Source organism: Triticum aestivum, chromosome 4A (genome assembly GCF_018294505.1).
Source record: "Triticum aestivum cultivar Chinese Spring chromosome 4A, IWGSC CS RefSeq v2.1, whole genome shotgun sequence".
In the NCBI taxonomy this organism is placed as follows: Eukaryota; Viridiplantae; Streptophyta; class Magnoliopsida; order Poales; family Poaceae; genus Triticum; species Triticum aestivum.
This window is the reverse complement of record NC_057803.1, coordinates 108,502,305-108,512,595: the sequence shown is the minus strand read 5'-3', so window position 1 is coordinate 108,512,595 and position 10,291 is coordinate 108,502,305.

Here is a 10,291-nt window from a genome sequence, read left to right as displayed (position 1 = left end):
TGCTACCCTCATTAGAGCTGCTAGAGGGACTAGTGCCCTCACTCAAGTGAACCTGCTCCTCTGACTTGTTCTGGCTGTCACTATGATAAGACATATTGCAATCTCTGACAACTGACCCTGTGAATAGATTATAGATGAGGTAGAGTGGATGAGCATCACAAAATACAGAGGTTTTCGCAAAAGAATGAATCAAAAACTTAGTTTTAGTTTTCCTCAGAAAGCATTTCGGATCAACCAATTTGTAAACTCGGTGATACCGAAGCAGCTTTTGAAACCTAAACTAGTGAACTCGGTCAGACCGAGTCACAGTTCGGTGGCACCGAGACTGCTAGGGTTTCACAAAGTCCTGAACTCGGTCACACCGATTTGCAATTCTCGGTCAGACCGAGAATCACATGTGCAATGGCCTGAGCCGAATCGGTAGTACTGAGTTCCACAACTCGGTGGGTCCAAGATGGTTTCGGCGGAAACCTAACCCTAAATTCTCAATTCACGACTAAACTACGGAGTGTTTTCGATGGATAGAATGATCTCAATCATGGCAAGATACATGGCAAACACAATGTGCTAGGAATTAGATAAGGATAGCACAATGATCGAGTTCATACCCTAGTTCGGCGATGAACTCGGTACGGCGGCAATGGCGGGGATGATTCCCATTGACGGCGGCGGAGACCAGCGACAGGAGGCAACTAGCGACGAGGAGGACAATCCGGAGACCCTTGAGGCAGAGCGGGCTAAGCACGGGTCGAGGAGGTTCGGAAAGTTTTCCAAAATTTGACCCGTGGATATATATAGCCTGACCCTATCGGTGTGACCGAGTGGAACAACTCGGTGGCACCGAGATGCATAACTGCAAGCAGTTATTGCAACTCGGTGTGACCGAAAAGTTCAAATCGGTTGCACCGAGATTGAAAACCTAGATCGACTTAGTGATCTCGGTATGACCGAAATGGGTGAATCGGTCAGACCGAAACACACAAAGAAGTTTTGGAAGTTTAAGTCTATGACAAATCGGGGACTCCGAGTGCTCCTCACACAGAGTGGTTCGAATCTGACTTGATCAAATTTTGTGATGCAGCATGAATAGAGTTTGAGACGAGAAAAGCATAGATAGCTAGAGAAGGTTCTTAGGCATTCTTGTCCATCCACTTGGCCAAAAGAAAAGGAAACCAATCAATCAAAACAACAAGTGGATGTCCTCGAATGAGCAAATTATTCAACCAACATGCTGACACAATAAAATGACAAATGAAATATGTGGCAAAGCATGCACAAAGAATTCTAGCATCTATCAAGCAATTGGCGATGACTAGGTCATCTATATATGAGTATATTGACTTAGGAGTCAAATGAGAACATTTGATCATAGGTCATACTCATCGTTTAAGCACAAGTGGGGTTACCACTTTTACATTAAGCGTTGTTGTGTTCACACCATTAGAGTTGCTTTAACTCAATTGTTAGAGTAAAGCTCCCCCTAGATGTGAGATCCCCCCTAAGAGGTATGAGCTAACCTTGGGTTTTGTCGATGATGACTTCATGTAGATGTTGAAGATGTGGATGCTCTAAGTTGATGTAGATCATTCAGAGCTATCCTTTGGAGTGAGTTGCACTTTCAATACCTACACGGGTTAGTCCCACAAGGAACAAACAAGGATATCCATAGACATAGAGTGATGCACACACAAGATGATGTCTATGAAAGCTTTAGGTTACCTTGTCCCTTGTCTTACCAACAAGAGGGTTTGTGACTCCTTGAACTAGTGCAAGACGTGGAAGTTGATTGCACTTGTTCTTGCCAAAATGATAAGAGTGAAGTATGTTGGCGGAGTCACCCTCAAGAACTCTCTAGTTCTTCTTCTTCAGGATCCACACCATCTTGATGGGAATCCTCGGGGTTGTAGTTGTACTTGATGAAGTGGAACTTGATGTAGTTTTGGGAACCGACTTGACCAAGGCCTTAGGAGCTTCTTCAAATGCATCAATTTCCTCTTGAAGCTTGTCCTTGCCTTTTTGCTTGTGGCCTTGTGGTGGAAGATCATCTTGAGCTTGTGTCCCTTTGAAAGAAGTAGGATCATACTTCTCTTGTTGAGGAACAAACTTTGTCTTGGGGTATTGATCTTCTTCCCACTCAACTCCATTGGCATTGAACTTTCGTTCAAAACCAACACCTTGATTCTTCCGGTGCCTTCCTTGCTTGCGTACAATTTCCTCGAATTGCTTACTCCCGGCAAGGCTCTTGTAAACACCTTTCTCTATAATTCCCTTCAATAAGCTATTTTCTTGCTCAAATGTAACTTGGCTAAGAGAATCGTTAGTGGAATCAAGAGAACTACTAGAAGCAACAACATTGGATTTAGCATGATTATTGTTACTACTAGACGAAGAATCCTTCTTGTTCTTGTTACTAGACTTGACCTGAGGCATGTAAGTGGATAATAGTAAACGCTTGGCAATGTAAGAAGAACTTTTCTTGCGAAGATCATCATTGATTGCCTTTAAGAACTCATGCTCTTGCTCAAGATTGAGCTTCTCAAAACGTAATTTCTCATGAGTCCTTAAAAGTTCTCGATGATCTCCTAAGATAGTTTCATGAGCTAACTTAAGAGTGTTTAGTTCTTAGTTAGAGACTCAATCTTCTCCTTATCATTGTCATTCGTTTTATCTTGATTAGCATGTTTAATTAACGTTTCATCATAGTATTCATCACTATAGTTGTCAACAAGTAAATCATCATCACCTAACAAGTCATCTTCATCACTATTGAAATCAACATACTCGGGGTGTGATACCTTTGGACCTTTGGCCATGAAGCATCTTCCAATTCCTTCATTTGGTGAATCAAATATGTCGTAGGAGTTGGTTGACACAAGTGCTAGACCGGCAACACCTTCAACTTGAGTATATTCGGAGTCGGAGTGATAGCTTCTCTTGGAGTCATTGTCGGAGTCGGAGCCGGATACCCATTCACCAACATGAGCTTGATGTCTTCGTTTTGTGTAGCTCCTTGATGACTTGTCCTTCCTTTACGAATCATTGCTTCTCCGAGAGGGTCTTCGTTCATATCGATCATCCCTACTCCTTCTCTCCCTTGATGGTGATTCTTCTCTTCTACTTCTTCTTTTGGGAGAATCTTCTCTTCTCTTGTGGGGAGCCGTACACTCATTGGAGTAGTGTCCGGGTCTTCCACAATTGTAGCAGTTTCGCTCTCGACTAGAAGATATTTTGTCATTGTAGGACCTTGACTTGGAACTTCTCTCTTTGCTTCTATTCTTGTAGAACTTGTTGAAGTTCTTCACCATTAAGCTCAATTCTTCATTGAAGGTTTGTTTCTCACTTGATGATGTGGGAGCTTCACATGAGGCTTTGTAAGCACCACTTGACTTGTTATGGAGCTCCTCCTTGTCCTTGAGTGACATCTCATGAGCAACAATTCTTCCAATGACTTCCGCTGGCTTGAGATCTTTGTAATTTGGCATCATTTGGATCAATCTGCATACGGTATCGTATTTTCCATCCAAGGCTCTTAGGATCTTCTTGATGATGAATTTGTCGGTCATCTCTTCACTTCCTAAGCCGACAATCTCATTTGTGATAAGAGCAAGCCTAGAGTACATCTCAGCGACACCTTCACCATCCTTCATTTTGAACTTGTCAAGTTGACTTTGAAGCACATACAACTTGGATTCCTTGACGAAGTCGGTACCTTCATGCATGTCAATCAAAGTATCCCAAATTTCCTTTGCATTCTCAAGACGGCTGATTTCATTGAATTCTTCAGGGCACAATCCGTTAAAGAGGATATCACAAGCTTGAGCATTGTATTGTAGCATCTTCAACTCATCCACGGTAGCTTCACGATTCGGTTCTCTCCCATCAAAGAATTCACCTTGCAAGCCAACACACACAATAGCCCAAACAGTGGGGTTATGTCCAAGAATATGCATTTTCATCTTATGCTTCCAATTAGCAAAATTAGTACCATCAAAGTAAGGACCTCTATGGTGATAATTTTCCTCGCTAGACGCCATACTCTCCTAGGTTGTGAAACCAAGGCTATGACCACCAAAAGCTATGGAAATCAAAGAAAATGGAGACCAAAGCTCTGATACCACTTGTAGGATCGAAAGTATGTCCAGAGGAGGGTGATTAGACTACTTGACCAATTAAAAATCTATCCTTTTCCCAATTTTAGTCTTTGGCAGATTTTAGCTATCTTAGCACAAGTCAAGCAATCTTAACACAATTCAAGCAAGCATGCAAAGAGTCTATGAGCAGCGGAAAGTAAAGCATGCAACTTGCAAGAATGTAAATGGAAGGGTTTGGAGAATTCAAACGCAATTGGAGACACGGATGTTTTTGTCATGGTTCCGATAGGCGCTCCTATCGTACATCCACGTTGATGGAGACTTCAACCCATGGAGGGTAACGGTTGCGCGAGTCCACGGAATTCTCCACCCACGAAGGGTCCACGAAGAAGCAACCTTGTCTATCCCATCATAGCCATCGCCCACGAAGGACTTGCCTCACTAGCGGTAGATCTTCACGAAGTAGGCGATCTCCTTGCCCTTACAAACTCCTTGGTTCAACTCCACAATCTTTGTCGGAGACTCCCAAGTGACACCTAGCCAATCTAGGAGACACCACTCTCCAAGAAGTAACAAATGGTGTGTTGATGATGAACTCCTTGCTCTTGTGCTTCAAATGATAGTCTCCCCAACACTCAACTCTCTCTGTCACAGGATATGGATTTGGTGGAAAGAAGATTTGAGCGGAAAGCAACTTGGGGAAGGCTAGAGATCAAGATTCATATGGTGGGAATGGGATATCTTGGTCTCAACACAAGTGTAGGTGGTTCTCTCTTGGAAAATATAGGTTGGAAGTGTAGGTTTGTTCTGATGGCTCTCTCCACGAATGAAGAGTGGGTGGGGGGGTATATATAGCCTCCACACAAAAACTAACCGTTACACACAATTTACCAATCTCGGTGAGACTGAATTGAGAAACTCGGTCGGACCGATTTAGCAAACCTAGTGACCGTTAGGATTTTTGGTGGGACTGAGATGCAACTCGGTAGGACCGATATGGTTAGGGTTAGGGCATAACGTAATCCCGGTGTGACCGATTACACAAACTCGGTGGGACTGATTTTGGTAATAAGCTAACCAGAGAGTTGGTCAGGTAAACTTGGTGGGACCGATCGCTCATTTCGGTGGGTCCGAAATGTTACAAAAGGGAAACAGAGAGTTTACATTGCAATCTCGGTGGGACCGATCGCTCATCTCGGTAGGACCGAAACGTTACGAAGGGAAACAGAGAGATTACAACCCCATCTTGGTGTGACCGAGATCCCTATCGGTGACACCGATTTGCCTAGGGTTTGTGGCAGTGGCTATGACATCTGAACTCGGTGGCGCTGGATAGAAAGAATTGGTGGGGCCGGGTTTGACTTTTGGTTTAGGTCAGATGTGGATGTGGGAAGGTAGTTGAGGGTTTTGGAGCATATCACTAAGCACTATGAAGCAAGAACCTCATCAAGCAACACCTCATCCCTCCTTGATAGTATTGGCTTTTCCTATAGACTCAATGTGATCTTGGATCACTAAAATATAAAATGTAGAGTCTTGAGCTTTGAGCTTGAGCCAATCTTTTTGTACTTAGTATTTTGAGGGGTCCACTTTCCTCATCCATGCCATGCCATTCATTGAGCTTTTCCTGAAATATTAATCTTGGAATAGCATTAGCTCAATGAGCTATATGTTGTTAGGAATTACCAAAACCACCTAGGTATAGTTGCACTTTCAACCACACAAAGTATTTAAATCATGCACAACACCGATGACAAGCCAAGCAATTGTTTCATACTTTTGACATTTTCAAAAAAAATCGATCTTCACGCAATACATGAGCGTGAGCCATGGATATAGCACTATAGGTGGAATAGAATGGTGGTTGTGGAGAAGACACAAAGGGAGAAGATAGTCTCACATCAACTAGGCGCATCAATGGGCTATGGAGATGCCCATCAATAGATATCAATGTGAGTGAGTAGGGATTGCCATGCAACGGATGCACTAGAGCTATAAGTATATGAAAGCTCAAAAGAAACTAAGTGGGTGTGCATCCAACTCGCTTGCTCACGAAGACCTAGGGCATTTTGAGGAAGCCCATCATTGGAATATACAAGCCAAGTTCTATAATTAAAAATTCGCACTAGTATATGAAAGTGACATAATGAGAGACTCTCTATCATGAAGATCATGGTGCTACTTTGAAGCACAAGTGTGGTAAAAGGATAGTAACATTGTCCCTTCTCTCTCTTTTTCTCTCATTTTTTTTATTTGGGCCTTTTCTCTTTTTTATGGCCTCTTTTCTTTCTATTTTTTTATTTGGGCTTATTTGGCCTCTTTTATTTATTTTTCGTTCAGAGTCTTATCCTGACTTGTGGGGGAATCATAGTCTCCATCATCCTTTCCTCACTGGGATAATGCTCTAATAATGATGATCATCACACTTTTACTTACTTAGAACTCAAACTCGATTCTTAGAACAAAATATGACTCTATATGAATGCCTCCGGCGGTGTACCGGGATGTGCAATGACTCAAGAGTGACATGTATGGAAGAATTATGAACGGTGGCTTTGCCACAAATACGATGTCAACTACATGATCATGCAAAGAAATATGACAATGATGAAGCGTGTCATAATAACGGAACGGTGGAAAGTTGCATGGCAATATATCTCGGAATGGCTATGGAAATGCCATAATAGGTAGGTATGTGTGACACCCCAAAAATTTGGCCTTGTTTTAATGGAATAAAATTTTGCCAGGATTTAAAACTTTGGATTTTTGAGCTCCATTTTGTTTTTGTTTAAATCTTTTCCTTCCCTGTTATGATGAGTTTTTCCCAAAAAGAGAAAACTTTTCAAATATGTTATTGGACTTGTTTAACCTCTCAAGAAAAACTTTCCTTTTATCAGTGTAACTAATTAACTAATTGCTTGATCTTTACTTTCTTGAAGATAGTTTTTCAAGGTTAAATGGCCATATTTGAACTACAACCATTTGATAAATTCACTTAAAATTCCCACAAAAATTTGGAGATGTCATGTGATGTTTTTAAATCACTTTTATGCAAAAATATATTTCATTCATGAAATATTTTGAGCCCTGCACTCAATTTTTCTTCTCTGGTCCAGAGTGCATTTTGCACTGCAACCCATTTAAATATTTCTTTAAAACTTCTACCAAAATTAAGGGAGGTCGGTAGGAGCATATTATTTCACTTTGTGCAAAAACCTATTTATGTTCTTTGAAAAATTTGAGTGAATCAACCTCATTTTCCATTCTGGTCCAACTTGATGGTTTGTACAGCAACCATGTTTTTACTTGCTCTTTAACCCTTGATTATTTCTCCTACTTGTAGTCCCCCATGTTAAACCCTTAAGTCCAGGAGCATGCACCTTTTGGATCATTTTTGGTTCATGAAATAATGACATTTATTTCCTGTCCAGAATTCAAGTTTTATAAAACTTGCACTAACAAGTTTCTGCTTTTGGCCAACTAACATCACCACCCTCTCTTTCATCCACAGAGACCCCCATCTGGAGTTTTTGGCCACTCCAAGACTTGCCTAAGTGCCTGTGGAATTTTGTCAAACACCTGGAGAGCATGATCAGTTTTGACATGAGTTTTGGCATTGCACTGTAAACTTGCACCTCTGATCAAACTAGCATGTCCACTAGACTCCCCGTTGCTCCTAACCTCGATCTGGTAAACCCCATCCTCACCTGCGACCTGTAGCATGCCGCGGCATTGTGTCGAACATCTCCCGTGCGTGCACTGGACGCGCCCAGAGCGCGCATATTGCAGCCGTGCGCCGAGCCGACACGCTGGCCCCCACGGCTTTGGCCCGCTCTGCAGCACCACGCCACGCGCTCCCCTCCTCGCAGCAACGCGCCAAGCAGCCCCCGCCGCGCCCGGCAGGCCAAGTGCTAGCCGCCGCCGCCGCCCGACAGCCCTGCGCCGTTCAGCGCCGCCCAAGCCTCGCCCGCTCGCCACCTGGCCCCTGGAGCAGTGTGAGCTCATCCACAGCCATGTCCGCTAGCACTCGTCGCCGCCACGATGCCCTGCTGCTACAGAACGTCGGTTCGCCGGCCGCCCTTATCCACCGCCGCGGAACCGACCTCGCCGCACTATAAATGGACACCCCGAGCCCCTCTGAGCACGCACGCGATCTCAGGCTACCCCCATGGAACCCCCATAGCCCGCAATCGTCAGGGAAACGCCGTCTTCCTCATCTCCGGCAACTCCCGCCGCCGCCACTGTCTCGTGCATTCCGGCGCCACCAGGGCCTCCCCCTCTCCGTTCTCTTTGCCAGTAACTTCCTCATTCCCCTGCGAACCCAACCCCCTACTTAATTTTGATCGGGAGCCATCGCCGCCAACAAATCACTTTGTCACCGGAGCTTCCCTCCGCCGCGGAGCTCGCCGCCGGCGATTTCCTCCACCTCCGACAACCCTACGACCACCGGGAGAACCGCCCCAGCCGTGCGGATCCATCCCTACCCTCGGGGGCCCGCGAGGAGCAGCCAAACGCCAGCGACGATCGCCGGAGCCCCGCTCCGCTCGGGCAAAGGAGGGAGACGACGCGCGGCGACTGGTCAAACCTGACCAGTGGGCCAGGCAGGCCCACTGTCAGTGACACCCCGCGCCGTCCACGTGGTTAAGTGGAGGCGTAAAGCCTCAAGTACGCCTCCTCTGTACCGAAAGCGTAATCTCGTCTGAAACGTTTTCTTTTCTGTTTTTATTTAAATAACAGATTTTGACCAGAACTTTGACTGGCTATAACTTTTTAAATATAAGTCCAAATGAGTTGATTCTTTTTCCTACCTTCCTCAAATTTGGTCTAGTTTATTTTAAGATTTATTTGAAAAAATTTCAAACAACTTTTTGGTTCTGTTTTTGAAATATGTGTTAATTCAAATATATTTTTTAATAGGATTTTGGGAGAGAGAAGAAACTTTCAAAAGTTTGGAGAGCACCCTGCCTTTCCACACATTGAAGGCAAGCATTCTGAACCCCGGCATAATATCTTTGGTGTGATCGTAGATGCATTTATAACACCACCGCATTTCGAAGGACTTGTTATTTCATGTGGTATGATCATATGCATGGGTGCATGTTGTTGATTTCCATGCTGTTGGAAATGGACACACTTGTGATGATAATCACCCTCATATGCCTTGCATGCATACCGGCAGGAACCCGGGAAAACCTCTGCCTTTGGTAGGCATGAATTTGTCGCCGGTCTCCGTCGGACGGTTATGTCTGGTATGGCATGGTAAGGTGATATGAGAGGTGACTCTGTTGGATGAAAATATATTCGTCATGCTAATCATGCAGGGAATATTCAAACCTCCTGAGTCGACCGTAGATCAAGTCTTGTGCCAGTAACCCCCATACTTGTTTCATACTACCACTCGTCTCTACAGCAAGTAGAGTACGGTTCAGTAAGTTGTCAACCTCTTTCCAGCACACACCGTACAGAGAGGCCATGGTGGAAGATACCGGTTGTAGCTGGTAGGCAGGCCACCTGGTCCGGGGGCATGGGTGTTTCCTGTTGGGACCGAGAGGGGAGGCCACCCCTTAGAGCGCGCGATATAAATTTGATCCCATGCTACGCGAGGTTGTAGCCTCCCCACTTAGAGTTTGCTTAACAGGTGTCGTGGGTGATTCCAGACACGTGTGAGATAAGCTGGTGTGTGCAAGTTAGGTGTGTTTTCAACAAAAAGACCGTAGACGGAATTAGTCCCGATGGACTAAAGAAATCCGTTACTCATGGGTAAAGAGTACACCCTCTGCAGAGAATAAACCTATTCGAATAGCCGTGTCCATGGTTAAGGATTACAGTCTGGGATGGGTCAGGTGTCGGTCTTAGCGTCGGTCTTCGGAGGTGAAACGGTTAACCAGAAATGGAATTACTGCTTGTGACTTGTGATAACTATTATTATTATTATTATTGACTAACCCGTGATATTATTGTTATTATCGAGTATCTCTGGGATGGTTCTACCTCCGGGATATTCATGTGATTGTTTCTTTTAAAGCCCTTTATGTGGTGTCGCTAAGACGCCCGACTGTGGCATTTCTTTTAAAGCCCTTTATGTGGCGTCGCTCAGACGCCCGACTGTGGTATTTCTTTTAAAGCCCTTTATGTGGTGTCGCTCAGACGCCCGACTGTGGTATTTCTTTTTAAAGCCCTTTATGTGGTGTCGCTAAGAC